The following is an 18507-nucleotide window of genomic DNA, read 5'->3' on the forward strand; positions in this document are numbered from 1 at the left end:
GCACCAAGAGCCTTTTGTCCACACGGCTCAGAGTAAAAGGGAGAAAAATTAGAAAGAAAGAAAGAAAGAGGCTATAATATAGTGAAGTAAAATAAAGCCATTGTAAAGCAAAGCTATACAGACAAAATCTCACCCAGAAGCATATACATATACACTCACAAAAAAAAGGAAAAGGGGAAAAATTAATATATCCTGCTCCCAAAGTCCACCTCCTGAATTTGGGATGATTCGTTGTCTATTCAGGTATTCAACAGATGCAGGCACATCAAGTTGTTTGTGGAGTTTTAATCCATTGCTTCTGAGGCTGCTGGGAGAGATTTCCCCTTCTCTTCCCTGTTCGCACAGCTCCTGGGGTTCAGCTTTGGATTTGGACCCGCCTCTTCGTGTCGGTCGCCTGAGGGCGTCTACTCCCCGCCCAGACAGGACGGGGTTAAAGGAGCAGCTGCTTCTGGGGCTCTGGCTCACCCAGGCCGCGGGGAGGGAGGGGTACAGAGGAGGCGTGGCGAGCCTGCAGCGGCCGAGGCCGGCGTGACGTTGCACCAGCCTGAGGCGCGCAGTGCGTTCTCCCCAGGAAGTTGTCCCCGGATCACGGGACCCTGGCAGTGGTGGGCTGCACAGGCTACCGGGAGGGGCGGTGTGGAGAGTGACATGTGCTCACACACAGCCTTTTTGGAGGCGGCAGCAGCAGCCCCAGCGTCTCATGCCCGTCTCTGGGGTCCGCGCTGATCGCCGCGGCTCGTGCCCTTCTCTGGAGTTCGTTTAGGCAGCGCTCTGAATCCCCTCTCCTTGCGAGCAGCGAAACAAAGAGGCAAGAAAAAGTCTCTTGCCTCTTCGGCAGCTGCAAACCTTTTCCCGGTCTCCCTCCCAGCCAGCTGTGGTGCGCTAACCCCTTCAGGCTGTGTTCACGCTGCCAGCCCCAGTCCTCTCCCTGCGATCCGACTGAAGCCGGAGCCTCGGCTCCCAGCCCCGCCCACCCCGGCGGGTGAGCAGACAAGCCTCTCGGGCTGGTGAGCGCTGCTCGGCGCCGAGCCTCTGTGCGGGAGTCTCTCCGTTTTTCCCTCTGCGCCCCTGTTGCTGTGGGGTCCGCACTGATAGCTGCAGCTCGCGCCCGTCTCTGAAGTTCGTTTAGGCGGCGCTCTGAATCCCCTCTCCTCATGCACCAGGAAACAAAGAGGGAAGAAAAAGTCTCTTGCCTCTTTGGCAGCTGCAGACTTTTTCCCCGGACTCCCTCCCAGCTAGCTGTGGTGCACTAACCCCTTCAGGCTGTGTTCACACCGCCAACCCCAGTCCTCTCCCTGCGATCCAACTGAAGCCGTGCCTCAGCTCCCAGCCCCGCCCGCCCCAGCGGGGGAGCAGACAAGCCTCTCGGGCTGGTGAGTGCTAGTTGGCACTGATCCTCTGTGCGGGAATCTCTCCGCTTTGCCCTCCGCACCCCTGTGGCTGCGCTCTCCTCCGTGGCTCCGAAGTCTCCGCCCTCTGCCACCCACAGTCTCCGCCCGCGAAGGGGCTTCCTAGTGTGTGGAAATCTTTCCTCCTTCACAGCTCCCTCCCACTGGTACAGGTGCCGTCCCTATTCTTTTGTCTCTGTTATTTCTTTTTTCTTTTGCCCTACCCAAGTACGGGGGGAGTTTCTTGCCTTTTTGGAGGTCGGACGTTTTCTGCCAGCGTTCAGTGGGTGTTCTGTAGGAGCAGTTCCACGTGTAGATGTATTTCTACTGTATCTGTGGGAAGGAAGGTGATCTCCGTGTCTTACTCTTCCGCCATCTTCTCTCCTCCCCTTGTCTGGCCTTTTCCATGCTTATAACACTTCAAAGATGTTACACTTTGTGTAATTTTTCAGCCATTTTTGTCCTTATACCTAAAGTCAGTCTCTTGTAGACAGTATAAGGATGGATTTTGATTTTATTCACTCTGCCAATTTCTACCTTAAATAGTTAATTTTAATGCATTTATATTTAAAGTAATTAGTGATGAGGAAGAATTTATTTCTGCTGTTTAGCTATTAGTGTTCTGTGTGTCTTATTTATATTTTATTCCTTGATCTTGCCATTATTGGCTTTAGTGTAGCATTTTGATTTCCTTCTTCTTTCCTTTTATATATATTTATTATTTATTTCTTGGAGGTTACATTGGGGGATTAAAACTAACATTTTAAATTCAGAGGAACCTAGTTTGAATAATATCAATTTAGTTTCAATAGTATGCAAACACTCTGTCCCTATACATTTTTTCCCATGTATATTATTATTGTCAGTCTTCTTGTGTCCTTATACTTAAAGTCATATTACATCTTTATACATTGTGTACTAATTAACATAGATTTATAATTACTATTTTATGCATTTCCCTTTTAAATCATATAGAAAAGAAGTTATAAACCAAAAGTACATTGATATTGGCTTTTCTTTTGCCTATAGTTAACTTTACCAGTGTTCTTTATTTCTTCACCTAGCTAATATTACTGTTTCATGTTATTTTCATTTCATGGTAAAGTACTTCTTTTAATATTTCTTGCAAAATTCTGCATAATTTCTTCAAATTTGCTGAAGTTTCCTTCTACTTGCCCAAATCTGCTGTTGAACAAATTTAGCGAATTTTTCATTTAATCTATTGTACATTTCACCTTCAGAATTTCTGTTTTGTTTCTTTTTTATAATTTCTATCTCTTTATTGATAGTTTCATTTTTTTATGCATGATTTGTTTATTGTTTGCTCTAGGTTTTTAAAATATATTTATCAAGTTTGTTTCTATGTTAATTTTCTAAAGGTTTTCATTTTATTTTTAATCAAGAATGACTTCTGGAGTTTATCATTTTATCTAATTAAGGTAATTGATTTTAATCTGTTAATGTGGTGGATTACAACATCAAATGATGTTTTAATGTTTAGTTAATCCAGCATTCTTGGGATAAGGCAACGTTGGCCCTATGTATTACACAAACATACACATACTCAAATGTTTGGGTATATTTACAAAGATATCTTACTAAATTTGTTTTAATAAAATATTTACACTTATACAATCTAGAATTTAAGCTCCTTAAGTGTGGATTATTTTGCATATCTGATATACTATTGTATTTCTAACACTAGGAACAAAGCTTGACACCTAAGAGATGTTCTATACATTTTTTTTAAAACATAAAAGAATTAAATGAATAAATGAACTTGATATAAATTTTATTTCTTCCACTTTCCATGTCAGGTTCAGTGCCAATGTTACAGTTGCTAAAGAAAGAATTAATGAACTTGAATATTGGTCAATATAAATTTCAAAAATTTAAAATCAAAATGAAAATACAGAACAAAAACCATAAAAGAATATCCAAAATCTGCATGAGTGCATTCAATACACTAAAGTATATGAAATTACTATCCCAAAAGAAGAAAAAGCAAAAATAAGATGAAATAAATATTTGAAGCAATAATGATTTTGACAAAACCAAAACACCTAAATGTGTCACAGTTAACCTGCTGAAAACCAAAGACAATAAGAAAAATTTAAAGGCCACTAGAAAATAAGTTACATTACCCACAAGAGAACAAAAAGGAGTAATATATAATATTTCTTGTCAGAAACCATGCAAGTAAGAAGATGCTAGATTAAATATATTTAAAGTTTTGATTGGAAAATTATCCAAATTCTATACTCAACAAAAATACTCTCCAAAATTAAGGTAATGTAAAGACTATTTTAGACAAGCATTGAGTAAAACAATACTAAAGACTTAATCTACAAGAAATAGTAAAGGGCAATTTTCAACCTGTAGGAATATATATATATATACGTAGGTAAAAAACTTAAATCTACACAAAGAAATAAAAAGTACTAGAAATTGAATATATAAATATAAAATAAAATATTGTCTTTTCTTGTGTTTAATTGCTTAAAAAGTAGCTAATCATTGAAATCAGACATAGTCGCAATGTATTATGCATTCAGGGTATATGTAAAAGTAAAACATAAAACAATAACACAAGGAATGGGAGAGCAAAATTAGGAATCTAGACTTATAATGTCCTTACACTAAACATGAGATAGCATGATAATTTAGAAAACTAGACTTATAGGGCAACTGCTACAATATATTTTTTAAAGGTATAAATAATATATCCATAGAGGAGAAAAGTAAAGTAAAACATACCAAAATTCATAAGTTGTGGCTAAAGAAGTGGTTGGGGGGAAATTTATAGCATTTAATGCCTACATTAGAAACTGAAAATCCTAATATTAGCAATGTAAGCTTCTGAATTAAGAAACTAGAGAAATTAAATGAAAAGTAAGAAGGAAAAGTATAGTAAATCTTAAAGCAGAAATAAATGAAAAATGAAAATAGAAGAAAATAGAGACAATAAATTAATCCAAAGCCTCATTCTTTAAAAAGATGACTCAATAGCCTAGAAGAAATGAGAAAATTCTTCAAAATGTACAATTTTCCAACAATGAACCAGGAAGAAATAGAAAATATGAACAAACCAATTACCAGTAATGAAACTGAATCAGCAATTTTAAAACTCCCAACAAACTAAAGTCCAGGACCAGATGTCTTCACAGGTGAATTCTACCAAACATTAAGAAAATAGTTAACACCAAAACTTCTCAAACTAGTTCAAAAAAGTTCAGGGGAATAAACACTTCTGAACTCATTCTATGAGGCCAGCATCACCTGGATACCAAAACCAGACAAAGACATCACAAAAAAGAAAAAATACAGGCCAATAATAATGATGAACATAGATGTAAAAATCCTCAACAAAACATTAGCAAACTGAATCCAACAATACATTAAAAGGATTATACACCATGATCAAGTAGAATTTATCCCAGGGATGGAAGAATTTTTCAATATCTGCAAATCAATCAATGTGATACACTACATTAACAAATTGAAGAATAAAAACCATATGATCATCTCAATAGATGCAGAAAAAGCTTTTAACAAAATTCAACAGCAATTTATGATAAAAGAAAAAAAACTCTGCAGAAAGTTGGCATAGAGGGGACATACCTCAACATAATAAAGGCTGTGTATAAAAAAAACCCAGCTGACATCATAATTAATGGTGAAATGTTGAAAGCATTTCCTCTAAGATCAGAAACAAGGCAAAGATGCTCTTTCTTGCCACTTATTCAACATAGTATTGGAAGTCCTAGATACAGCAATCAGACAAGAAAAAGAAATAAAAGGAATCCCAATTGGAAAAGAAGAATTAAAACTGTCACTGTTTCCAGGTGACATGATACTATAAATAGAAAATCCTAAACACCCCACCAGAAAACTACTAGAACTCATCAATGAATTCAGTAAAGTTGCAGGATACAAAATGAATATACAGAAATCTGTTGCATATCTATACATTAACAAAGAACTATCAGAAAGAGAAATTAAGGAAACAATCTCATTTACCATTGTATAAAAAAGAATAAAATACCTAGGAATCAATCTACTTAATGAAGTAAAAGACCAGTGCTCGGAAAACTATAAGACACTGATGAAAGAAGTTGAATACAACACAAACAGACAGAAAGATATGCTGTGTTCTTGGATTGCAAGAATTAATATTGTTAAAATGATCATACTACCCAAGGCAATCTACTGTTTCAATGTAATCCTTATCAAAATGCCAATGGCATTTTTCACATAATTAGAACAAATAATATAAAAACTTTTATGGAAACACAAAAGACTTCAAACAGCCAAAACGATCTTGAGAAAGAAATTCACAAATTTCTAGCCAGACTGACCAAAGGAAAAAGAAAGTGGTCACAAAATAACTAACATTAGGAAGGAAAAAAAGAGTAATTAATACTTAACCCACAGACATTTATAAAAATTAAACAGTTTGTTATAAATATAGCAAAATATTTGCAGAATTTATAGACGATAAATACAAAACATTGAAAACTAATTAGAGAAAATCTAAATAAACTAAATGATACAGCATTCATGTAGCTGTAGTTCATGGACTGGAATACTCAATATTATTAAGATATTAGTTCTCTCTTATTTGATTTATATATTCAATATAATCCCAGTCAAAAACTCAGCAAGATTTTTGTAGATAGGGAAAAGCAGATCCAAAAAATGCACGTATAAAAAAAAGGAACTTGAATAGCTAAAGAATTTTGAAGAGAAGAAACAAACTTAGAGGATTCACATAACCTGATTTCAAGGCTTACTACAAAGTTGCATTAATCAGTACAGTGTGGTATTGACAAAAGGATAGATACATAAATGAAACAGAATAGAGAACCAGAAATAGATCCGCACACACAGTAAACTAATTTTCACAAAAATCCAAAGGCAACTAGATGGAGAAAGGATAGCATTTTCAATAAATTATACTAAAAAATGGCTATTCATATGCCAAAAATATAGCTTATAAATCCAAAATCATACCAAGGAAAATAAATAAAAATTCAGAAATCCACACCATTAAATATAATATAGAAACCCTCAAAAGAGACAGCCTTAAAAATAGCCAGTGGTAAAGGGTAGAGAACACTGAAAACAATGAGAATTAAACTAAGAGTTGGCCTTTCAAGAGAAACAAAAGAAGTTGGTAGACTTCGGGAATTTTTTCAGTTACTGAGGAGAATATAACTGTCAACCTAGAATATAGGTTAAAACATAGTCTAGAAAATAGACTATGTTTTAAGCACCAGGGAGAAATAAAGACATTTTTATATGAACAAAACTTAAGAAGGAAAATTTAAAGGATATACTTTACACTGAAAGGAATTAATTCTACATGGAAAGTCAAGAGTTAAAAAAGGAATGATCAGGAAAATTAATTAATTAATTAATTAATTAATTAAAATTCAGGTGTAAGTATATGTGAAACAAATATTGGCCAGGACAAAAATAATAATGATTCTATACAGAATAAAATTTTATATATTTCATTACAGTACTTAGATTATATGTGTTGAGAGTACAGTGATATGAGGTGATATGTCCTAAAGTCCTTGTATTTTTAAAGAAGAAGATGAAAATATTTGTTAGCTTTAGACTCTAAGTTAAAGAACTTTTAAATTTTCCACCACCAACATTTAATAAATATAATTATAACATAATTCTCAAAATTTGGGAGCTAAATAATCAATCTTTAAAAATTAAAACTAGCAACGAGAGGGAGTAATATAGAAATTATGAGATAAATGGAGAATACAAATAAATGGTAAATATATAAAAAGCCTTTTTCAAAGTAGACTAAATGTTTTACAGTTTAAAATGAAATGAAGATCAATTTAAATTCAATTTAAAAAATACATTCACAAATCACCAGGTGAAAGAGGGAGAGAAAATTAAAAGAGCGTGAAAAAAGTGCAGCAATACTATCAGGCAATATTCATGTATAGGCACAGAGGTAAAATAATTCATACATAATGGAAATATCATCAATTCACCAAGTAAGAAGAAGTTTCTAAACATATATAAATGTAGTAACTGAGTCAAAACATATTAATAAAAGAATTAGAAGAAATTTTAAAAGTCTACTGTAATGGCAGGAGACTTTAACATAATACTCTCAGTAATTAATAGGTCAATCAGAAAGGATGTAGAGGATTTGAACTACACATTAGCAAGATTGATCTAATCGGCAGATATGGAACAGCATACCCAATAACCACAGAAAACACACACTTCTCAAGTATATAGGGAACATTTATTTATTTATTTATTTATTTATTTTCTTTGTGGTGATGGCATAGTTCTATACTTTTTTTTTTCACACACACACACACTGTATTTTATTTTTACAAGAGATAAATAGACTGACACCAAGCATTGTACATGGATGACCACAACTAAAGCAACAATGATTGCAATTACCAAACATGAAATACACTCATACTATGTCATAATATTGACATTCAGTCCAGTAATCCTCCACTGTAACAGCTCCTTTACTTTGCAGTGAAAATTGATTTGTATATTCTTTGCCTCTGAGTCCTTGTGGGATTTTTTTTTTAATTCAGACAGAAAGTCACAAAAATTATACTCATCCTCATCAGTTCACTCAGTCCCATGTAATTAAATTTTTCTTTTCATCTTGATCTTTTGTTAGCACTTTTATGAGTTCATCAGTTTTTCATTAGAGATCTGAAAATGCTTATTCATTCAGTTCAGCAGTACAGTCAGTTACCAGAAACCTGTACTTGTCCGAGTCTTTTCCATGAATTTCTTGAAGATGAAAGCCTTTTATAGGAACATATTTGCAAAAGCATCAAAGTACACCCAGAACTCTCTGTAAATGACAAAAGACTTAAAAATGACCACTGTTAAAGATTTGATGAAAGTTCATAATAATGCAGTTGACAAGAAAATTAGTTATTTCTGAGATATACATTTTAAAGTAATAACTAGGATTATTACTTAAAACATTATACCAGAACATATAAGATTTTTAGAAATTTCATGTAATGTCTGAAACATTTATATTAACATATTTCCATATATATTTCCATATAAATACAAATATAAGATTTTTGGAAATTTCATATAATGTCTGAAACATTTATATTAACATATTTCCATACAAATAACCCAATGAAAGTTTAGTATTAGTTGTTTTGTTTGTTTGTTTGTTTTATACTGCGGGTTCTTATTAGGCATCAATTTTATACACATCAGTGTATACATGTCAATCCCAATCACCCAATTCAGCACACCACCATCCCCACCCCACCGCAGTTTTCTCCCCTTGGTGTCCATATGTCCATTCTCTACAACTGTGTCTCAACTTCTGCCCTGCACACCGGCTCATCTGTACCATTTTTCTAGGTTCCACATACATGCATTAATAAACGATATTTGTTTTTCTCTTTCTGACTTACTTCACTCTGTATGACAGTCTCTAGATCCATCCACGTCTCAACAAATGACTCAATTTCATTCCCTTTTATGGCTGAGTAATATTCCATTGTATATATGTACCACAAATTCTTTATCCATTCGTCTGTCGATGGACATTTAGGTTGCTTCCATGACCTGGCTATTGTAAATACTGCTGCAATGAACATTCGGGTGCATGTGTCTTTTTGAATTACGATTTTCTCTGGGTATATGCCCAGTAGTGGGATTGCTGGGTCATATGGTAATTCTATTTCTAGTTTATTAAGGAACCTCCATATTGTTCTCCATAGTGGCTGTATCAATTTACATTCCCACCAACAGTGCAAGAGGGTTCCCTTTTCTCCACACCCTCTCCAGCATTTGTTGTTTGTAGATTTTCTGATGATGCCCATTCTAACAGGAGTGAGGTGATACCTCATTGTAGTTTTGATTTGCATTTCTCTAATAATTAGTGATGTTGAGCATCTTTTCATGTGCTTCGTGGCCATCTGTATGTCTTCTTTGGAGAAATGTCTATTTATGTCTTCTGCCCATTTTTGGATTGGGGTGTTTGTTTCTTTAATATTGAGCTGAATGAGCTGTTTATATATTTTGGAGATTAATCCTTTGTCCGTTGATTCATTTGCAAATATTTTCTCCCATTCTGAGGGTTCTCTTTTCGTCTTCTTTATGGTTTCCTTTGCTGTGCAAAAGCTTTGAAGTTTCATTAGGTCCCATTTGTTTATTTTTGTTTTTATTTCCATTACTCTAGGAGGTGGATCAAAAAAGATCTTGCTGTGATTTATGTCAAAGAGTGTTCTTCCTATGTTTTCCTCTAAGAGTTTTATAGTGTCCAGTCTTATATTTAGGTCTCTAATCCATTTTGAGTTTATTTTTGTGCATGGTGTTAGGGAGTATTCTAATTTCATTCTTTTACATGTAGCTGTCCAGTTTTCCCTGCACCACTTATTGAAGAGACTGTCTTTTCTCCATTGTATATCCTTGCCTCCTTTGTCATAGATTAGTTGACCATAGGTGCGTGGGTTAATCTCTGGGCTTTCTATCTTGTTCCATTGATCTATGTTTCTGTTTTTGTGCCAGTACCATACTGTCTTGATTACTGTAGCTTTGTAGTATAATCTGAAGTCAGGGAGTCTGATTCCTCCAGCTCCATTTTTTTTCCTCAAGACTGCTTTGGCTATTCGGGGTCTTTTGTGTCTCCATACAAATTTTAAGATGATTTGTTCTAGCTCCGTAAAAAATGCCATTGGTAATTTGATAGGGATTGCATTGAATCTGTAGATTGCTTTGGGTAGTATACTCATTTTCACAATGTTGATTCTTCCAATCCAAGAACATGGTATATCTCTACATCTGTTGGTATTATCTTTAATTTCTTTCATCAGTGTCTTATAGTTTTCTGCATACAGGTCTTTTGTCTCCCTAGGTAGGTTTATTCCTAGGTATTTTATTCTTCTTGTGGAAATGGTAAATGGGAGTGTTTCCATAATTTCTCTTTCAGATTTTTCATCATTAGTGTATAGGAATGCAAAAGATTTCTGTGCATTAATTTTGTATCCTGCAACTTTACCATATTCATTAATTAGCTCTAGCAGTTTTCTGGTGGCAGTTTTAGGATTCTCTATGTATAGTATCATGTCATCCGCAAACAGTGACAGTTTTACTTCTTCTTTTCCAATTTGTATTCCTTTTATTTCTTTTTCTTCTCTGATTGCCGTGGCTAGGACTTCCAGAACTATGTTGAATAATAGTGGTGAGAGTGGACATCCTTGTCTCATTCCTGATCTTAGAGGAAATGATTTCAGTTTTTCCCCATTGAGAATGATGTTTGCTGTGGGTTTGTCATATATGGCCTTTATTATGTTGAGGTAGGTTCCTTCTGTTCCCACTTTCTGGAGAGTTTTTATCATGAATGGGTGTTGAATTTTGTCAAAAGATTTTTCTGCATCTATTGAGATGATCATATGGTTTTTATTCTTCAATTTGTTAATATGGTGTATCACATTGATTGATTTGCGTATATTGAAGAATCCTTGCATCCTTGGGATAAATCCCACTTGATCGTGGTGTATGATCCTTTTAATGTGTTGTTGGATTCTGTTTGCTAGTATTTTGTTGAGGATTTTTGCATCTATATTCATCAGTGATATTGGTCTGTAACTTTCTTTTTTTGTAGTGTCTTTGTCTGGTTTTGGTATCAGGGTGATGGTGGCCTCATAGAATGAGTTTGGGAGTGTTCCTTCCTCTGCAATTTTTGGAAGAGTTTGAGAAGGATAGGTGTTAGCTCTTCTCTAAATGTTTGATAGAATTCACCTGTGAAGCCATCTGGTCCTGGCCGATTTTTGTTGAAAGATTTTTAATCACAGTTTCAATTTCATTACTTGTGATTGGTCTGTTCATATTTTCTGTTTCTTCCTGGTTCACTCTGGAAGGTTATACCTTTCTAAAAATTTGTCCATTTCTTCCAGGTTGTCCATTTTATTGGCATAAAGTTGCTTGTAGTAGTCTCTTAGGATGCTTTGTATTTCTGCGGTGTCTGTTGTAACTTCTCCTTTTTCATTTCTGATTTATTGATTTGAGTCCTCTCCCTCTTTTTCTTGATGAGTCTGGCTAATGGCTTATCAATTTTGTTTATCTTCTCAAAGAAACAACTTTTAGTTGTATTGATCTTTGCTATTGTTTTCTTTGTTTCTATTTCATTTATTTCTGCTCTGATCTTTATGATTTCTTTCCTTCTGCTAACTTTGGGTTTTGTTTGTTCTTCCTTCTCTAGTTTCTTTAGGTGTAAGCTTAGATTGTTTACTTGAGATTTTTCTTGTTTCTTTAGGTAGGCTTGTATAGCTATAACCTTCCCTCTTAGAACTGCTTTTGCTGCATCCCATAGGTTTTGGGTCATCGTGTTTTCATTGTCATTTGTCTCTAGGTATTTTTTTATTTCCTCTTTGATTTCTTCAGTGATCTCTTGGTTATTTAGTAACGTATTGTTTAGCCTACATGTGTTTGTGTTTTTTATGTTTTTTTCCCTGTAATTCATTTCTAATCTCATAGCGTTGTGGTCAGAAAAGATGCTTGATATGATTTCAATTTTCTTAAATTTACTGAGGGTTGATTTGTGACCCAAGATGTGATCTATCCTGGAGAATGTTCCGTGCGCACTTGAGAAGAACTTGTAATCTGCTGTTTTTGGATGGAATGTCCTATATATATCAATTAAATCCATCTGTTCTATTGTGTCATTTAAAGCTTCTGTTTCCTTATTTATTTTCATTTTGGATGATCTGTCCATTGGTGTAAATGAGGTGTTAAAGTCCCCCACTATGATTGTGTTACCGTCAATTTCCTCTTTTATAGCTGTTAGCAGTTGCCTTATGTATTGAGGTGCTCCTATGTTGGGTGCATATATATTTATAATTGTTATATCTTCTTCTTAGATTGATCCCTTGATCATTATGTAGTGTCCTTCCTTGTCTCTTGTAACATTCTTTATTTTAAAGTCTATTTTATCTGATATACGTATAGCTACTCCAGCTTTCTTTTGATTTCCATTTGCATGGAATATCTTTTTCCATCCCCTCACTTTCAGTCTGTATGTGTCCCTAGGTCTAAAGCGGGTCTCTGTAGACAGCATATATATGGGTCTTGTTTTTGTATCCATTCAGCCAGTCTATGTCTTTTGGTTGGGGTATTTAATCCATTCACGTTTAAGGTAATTATAGATATGTATGTTCCTATGACCATTTTCTTAATTGTTTTGGGTTTGTTTTTGTAGGTCCTTTTCTTCTCTTCTGTTTCCCACTTAGAGAAGTTCCTTTAGCATTTGTTGTAGAGCTGGTTTGGTGGTGCTGAATTCTCTTAGCTTTTGCTTGTCTGTAAAGCTTTTGATTTCTCCATCAAATCTAAATGAGATCCTTGCCTGGTAGAGTAATCTTGTTTGTAGGTTCTTCCCTTTCATCACTTTAAGTATTTCATGCCACTCCCTTCTGGCTTGCAGAGTTTCTGCTGAGAAATCAGCTGTTAACCTTATGGGAGTTCCCTTGTATGTTTTTTGTCATTTTTCCCTTGCTGCTTTCAATAATTTTTCTTTGTCTTTAATTTTTGCCACTTTGATTACTATGTGTCTTGGAGTGTTTCTCCTTGGGTTTATCCTGTATGGGACTCTCTGCGCTTCCTGGACTTGGGTGGCTATTTCCTTTCCCATGTTAGAGAAGTTTTCGACTATAATCTCTTCAAATAATTTCTCTGGTCCTTTCTCTCTCTCTTCACCTTCTGGGACCCCTATAATGCGAATGTTGTTGTGTTTAATGTTATCCCAGCGGTCTCTTAGGCTGTCTTCATTTCTTTTCATTCTTTTTTCTTTAGTCTGTTCCGCAGCAGTGAATTCCACCATTCTGTCTTCCAGGTCACTTATCCGTTCTTCTGCCTCAGTTATTCTGCTATTGATTCCTTCTAGTGGAGTTTTCATTTCAGTTATTGTATTGTTCATCTCTGTTTGTTTGTTCTTTAATTCTTCTAGGTCTTTGTTAATCATTTCTTACATCTTCTCAATTTTTGCCTCCATTCTTATTCCGAGGTCCTGGATCATCTTCACTATCATTATTCTGAATTCTTTTTCTGGAAGGTTGCCCATCTCCACTTCATTTAGTTGTTTTTCTGGGTTTTTTTCTTGTTCCTTCATCTGGTACATAGCTCTCTGCCTTTTCATCTTGTCTATCTTTCTCTAACTGTGGTTTTTGTTCCACAGGCTGCAGGATTGTAGTTTTTCTTGCTTCTGCTGTCTGCCCTCTGGTGGTTGAGGCTATCTAAGAGGCTTGATGGGAGGCTCTGGTGGTGGGTAGAGCTGACTGTTGCTGTGGCGGTCAGAGCTCATTAAAACTTTAATCCACTTGACTGTTGATGGGTGGGGCTGGGTTCCCTCCCTGTTGGTTGTTTTGCCTGAGGCAACCCAACACTGGAGCCTACCTGGGCTCTTTGGTGGGGTTAATGGCAGACTCTGGGAGGGTTCATGCCAAGGAGCACTTCCCAGAACCTCCGCTGCCAGAGTCCTTGTCCCCACGGTGAAACAGAGCCACCCCCCGCCTCTGCAGGAGACCCCCCAACACCAGCAGGTAGGTCTGGTTCAGTCTCCCCCAGGGTCACTGATCCTTCCCCTGGGTCCCGATGCACACACTACTTTGTGTGTGCCCTCCAAGAGTGGGGTCTCTGTTTCCCCCAGTCCTGTCGAAGTCCTGCAATCAATTCCCACTAGGCTTCAAAGCCTGATTCTCTAGGAGTTCCTCCTCCCGTTGCCGGACACCCAGGTTGGGAAGCCTGACGTGGGGCTCAGAACCTTCACTCCAGTGGGTGGACTTCTGTGGTATAAGTGTTTGCCCGTCTGTGAGTCACCCACCCAGCAGTTATGGGATTAGATTTTACTCTGATTGCGCCCCTCCTACCGTCTCACTGTGGCTTCTCCTCTGTCCTTGGACGTGGGGTATCCTCCTTGGTGAAGTCCAGGGTCTTCCTCTCAATGATTGTCCAGCAGCCAGTTGTGATTCTGGTGCTCTCGCAAGAGGGAATGAGAGCACGTCCTTCTACTCCGCCATCTTGGTTAATCCTCTATAGGGAACATTTATAAACAGTAACCATAGACTTGGCTGTGAAGCAAGTTTCAACAAATTTAGAATAATTGATATAATAAAAATTATTTTCATTGCCACAGTGCACTTAACTTAGAAATCAATTACAAAAAGCGAAATAGAAAAATCACATATATTTAGAAATTAAGAAGCATGTTTAAAATAACTCAGAGGTCCAAAAGGAGTAATAATAAAGACTGCAAATGTTTATAACTTATCCATATCCTAAAATTATAGGGCAGAAATTACAAATTAGTACTTATGTGAAAATGCACAGCCCTAAATGCTTATTTTTAAAATAAGACTAAAACAATAAGATAAGCATGAATGTTAAAAGAAAGAAAAATAACTCTAAAGAGAGTCGAAAGATGTAATTTTTTAAAAGGAAATTAATTAAATGGAAAACAATGATGTAGTAGACAGTATCCAAAAAAAAAAAAAAACACTCCTCTGTGCATGTGTGTGTGTGTGTGTTTCTGTGTGTTTTAAAAGACAGCAAAACAGTCATGTCTGATGAGAACAAAGCAAAATTCTTGAATTACAGGCACTGGTAGTATTTAAAAAGGAATAAAATAATATAATGAATAGCATTATTTCAATAAACTTGGAAATGGACACATTTTCAGAGAAAAAATCAAAACTAACTCAGAAAAGAAAAACAAAAAGGAAACAACTATCCAATAACCACTGAATAAAATAAATCAACAGATAAAAATCTTCCTATAAAGAAACATCAGGCCTAGATGGTTTACTAAGAAAAAAACTATTTCAGAGTAGGGAAAAACAGGTACAAATTTATTATATTTCTTTTATCTTGAAATAATTTTAGACTTACAGATTTGTAAAGATAGTACACAAAGTTCCCACATGCCCTCCACTCAGCTTGCACAAAGGTTAACATCTTACCTAACCAATATATATTTATTAAATCGAAGAAATTAGCATTTATAAAGTTGTATTAACTAAACCACAGACTTTATTCAGATTTCACAAGTTTATACACTAATATCCTTTTTCTGATTTAGGATATCATACAGGATACCACGTTGCATTTAATGATTATGTCTTGTTAGTAACCTCTGGTTTGACAGTTTATTTTTCCTTGCTTTTCATGACCTTGACACTTGCAGAATATCTCTCACTTTTAGTCTGTATGATGTTTCTCATAGTTTATGGAATACCACAGAGGTGAAATGCCCTCCTTATCATATCAGAGGGGACATGATATGAACGTGACATTATTCATCATGTTAAAGTTAATCACTTGATTAAGGTGGTGTCTGCCACTGTGAAATTCTCTACTGTAAAGTTATACTGTTTCTTTTTCCAAATGTTCGTTAAAAGCAAGTCACTAAGTCCAGCCAACACACTGGAAAGAGGGAAATTAAACCCCATCTGCTAGGGGGAGGATATCGAATAATTTGTGGACAGAGGTTAAAACCACCAACGTAATCAATATATATTTGGGAAGCTTTTCTTGAGGCTATAAAACTCTCTTGTTTTTTCTTTAAATTGCACCCATTGTTTTGGCAGTGGATTTTCTCTGCTGCAATTATTATTGTGGTACCCAAGTGGTGATTTTCTATTTTCTTCATTTCTATAAGGTATTATCTAAGGAACATTTATCCATTTTATTCCCTGTATGTACGTTTCCAATTTTATATATACATATATATGCTCTAATGATTTCTGCTTAGGCTTTGGCAGCTTTTTCAGTTTGGCTCCTGTGTCCATTTGACATGCTTCCATCTTTTCTTTTTTCTCATTTACTTACTATCATTACAAGACTCCAGACACATTTGTACTTTCCCTGGTCCAGACCTAGAATCAGTCGTTTCTCCAAGGAGAAAGTTATTAGAAGCTAATAAAAGGGTGCTAAGATGCTCAACGCTAGTGTATCACTGCTTCTAGGAAATAAATATATATATATACTAACCCATATATAGACACATCTCTATATTTTGGAATGTATCTTTCTGAGTATGTATGTATCTACCTTTGTGTGTGTACTCCTGTGAGAAACAGAGTTATCAACTAGACTACAGAGTTTATGTACAGTTTTTCTCTTTAGCCTTACAATATTTAGCAAATCTCTGTTTTTCAAAGTTACTTAGGTCAGTTCTCTACCTACTTCCTTGAGTTATGTTACACTTATACATTTGTAATACAGTTACATTAATTTGTCACAGTGCACATTTCATTCTAGGGTCACTGGACAACCTAGACCATTTTTTTTCAACTTTCATAAAGTTCAATCTTTGACATATACAGTTCTATGGATTTTGACAAATGGTTGGAGTCATATATCTGCCACCAGAGTGCCCTATATATATATATATATAGAGAGAGAGAGAGAGAGAGAGAGACAGAGACAGAGAGACAGAGAGACAGAGGGAGAGAGAGAGAGAGAGTTTCATTGCCTTAAAATATCTTATGTAGCCTCTTTTAAAATTTTTTAAATTTATTTATTTATTTGGCCACACCAGGCAGCTTTCGGGATCTTAGTCCCCTGACTAAGGATCCAACCTGGGCCTTGGCAGTGAGAGCACCAAGTGCTACCCACTGGACCACCAGGGAATTCTCCTAGCCTCTTTTTTTTAAAAAAGTCAATCTCTTCTCTACCAACCACTGACAACAACTGATCTATTTTCTAGCCCTATAGTTTTGCCTTTTGCCAGAATATCATATAAACTGAATCATGAAATATGGATCCTATGCACTTATCGTATTTCACCGAACAAATCTCATTTAAAATGCACCCATATTTTTGCATAAATCAATAGTTTGTCCTGTTTAATTGCTGAGTTGTATTCAGATTTATGGATGTAATGCATTTATTTAAATCTTCATCTGTTGAAGGATATCTGGATTGTTTCCAGTTTTTGGAGATTATGAATAAAGTTGTTACAACATACAGGTTTTTGTATGAACATAACTTTTCAATTCACTTTGATAAATATCTAGAAATGTGTTGACTAGGTCACATGGTAAGTGTATGTTTAACTATATAAGCGACTACCAAACTGTCATCAGCAATTGAATGAGAGTTTTACTGCCCGAGAATTTGGTACATCTGTCTTTTTCATTACAATTGATCTAATAGGTGTTTAGTATTATGTCATTGTAGTTATAGATTGTGTTTCTTTAATGACTAACAATGCTGAGCATCTTTTAATAAACTTCTTTGCCATATGTATATCTTCTTTGGTGAAATGCCTGTTCAGATATTTTGCCCAATTTTTTATTGGATTGTTTATACTTTTATGTTTTGAGCTTCAAGTGTTCTTTATGTGTTCTTGATTCAAGTTCTTTTTCATAAATATGCTTTAAAATTACATTCTGCCAGTCTTTGGTTTGTCTTTTCATTCTCTTAACAGTGTATTTCTCAAAGCAACATTTTTAATTTAGACGTTTTGGTGTCATATCTACAAACTCATCACCAAACCCAAGGTTATGTAAATTCTCCTGTTTTCATCTAGAATCATTACGGATTCATAATTTATACTTATGTCTCTGGCCTATTGGATTTGTGTGTGTGTATGTGTGTTTGTATAAGATAAGTGATAAGGTTACTCTTTTTCTATGAATGCGCAGTTATTACAACACCATTTATTGCAAGGACTATATTTTTTCACTGAAATACCTTTGAACATTTGTCAAAAATGGTCTTTTATGGCTTTCTATTCTGTTCTATTGATCTGTGTCTATCCTTTCAACAAAACCATAATGTCTTAATAATTTGGTTTTTCGTTATGTTCTGATCAACTATGGCCTTACTGATTTTCTACTTACTGTTAACATGAGTTACCGAGAGAGAAGTTTTGGAGCTTCAAACTAAAATGGTAGATTTGTTTTTATCCCTTCTCAGATCTTCATGCAGTTTGAAGCAAAACTGGTTGTGCTGATTGTAGGACTGTTATATGTTCTTGGAAAATTCACCTCCTTACCGTTAGAGAATATCACTCTTTAACTCTTATAATATTCCTTGTTCTGAACTTTACTTTATGTGAAATTAATAAAAATTGTTTTAG

The 18507-nt window shown here is 35.4% G+C and overlaps 1 long non-coding RNA gene across 1 annotated transcript in view; it reads right to left on the reverse strand.

Annotated features, from left to right (window-relative positions):
* Positions 1–1581: 1581 nt before the first annotated feature.
* LOC309639220 overlaps positions 1582–18507 on the reverse strand; it is a 393647-nt gene continuing 376721 nt past the window's right edge. Inside the window, exon 3 of the long non-coding RNA XR_014251526.1 lies at positions 1582–1769. This is a non-coding gene — a long non-coding RNA (uncharacterized lncRNA). The remainder of the gene's footprint in view (positions 1770–18507) is intronic.

This window comes from Balaenoptera physalus, assembly GCF_965194825.1.
Source record: "Balaenoptera physalus genome assembly, chromosome: 12".
In the NCBI taxonomy this organism is placed as follows: domain Eukaryota; kingdom Metazoa; phylum Chordata; class Mammalia; order Artiodactyla; family Balaenopteridae; genus Balaenoptera; species Balaenoptera physalus.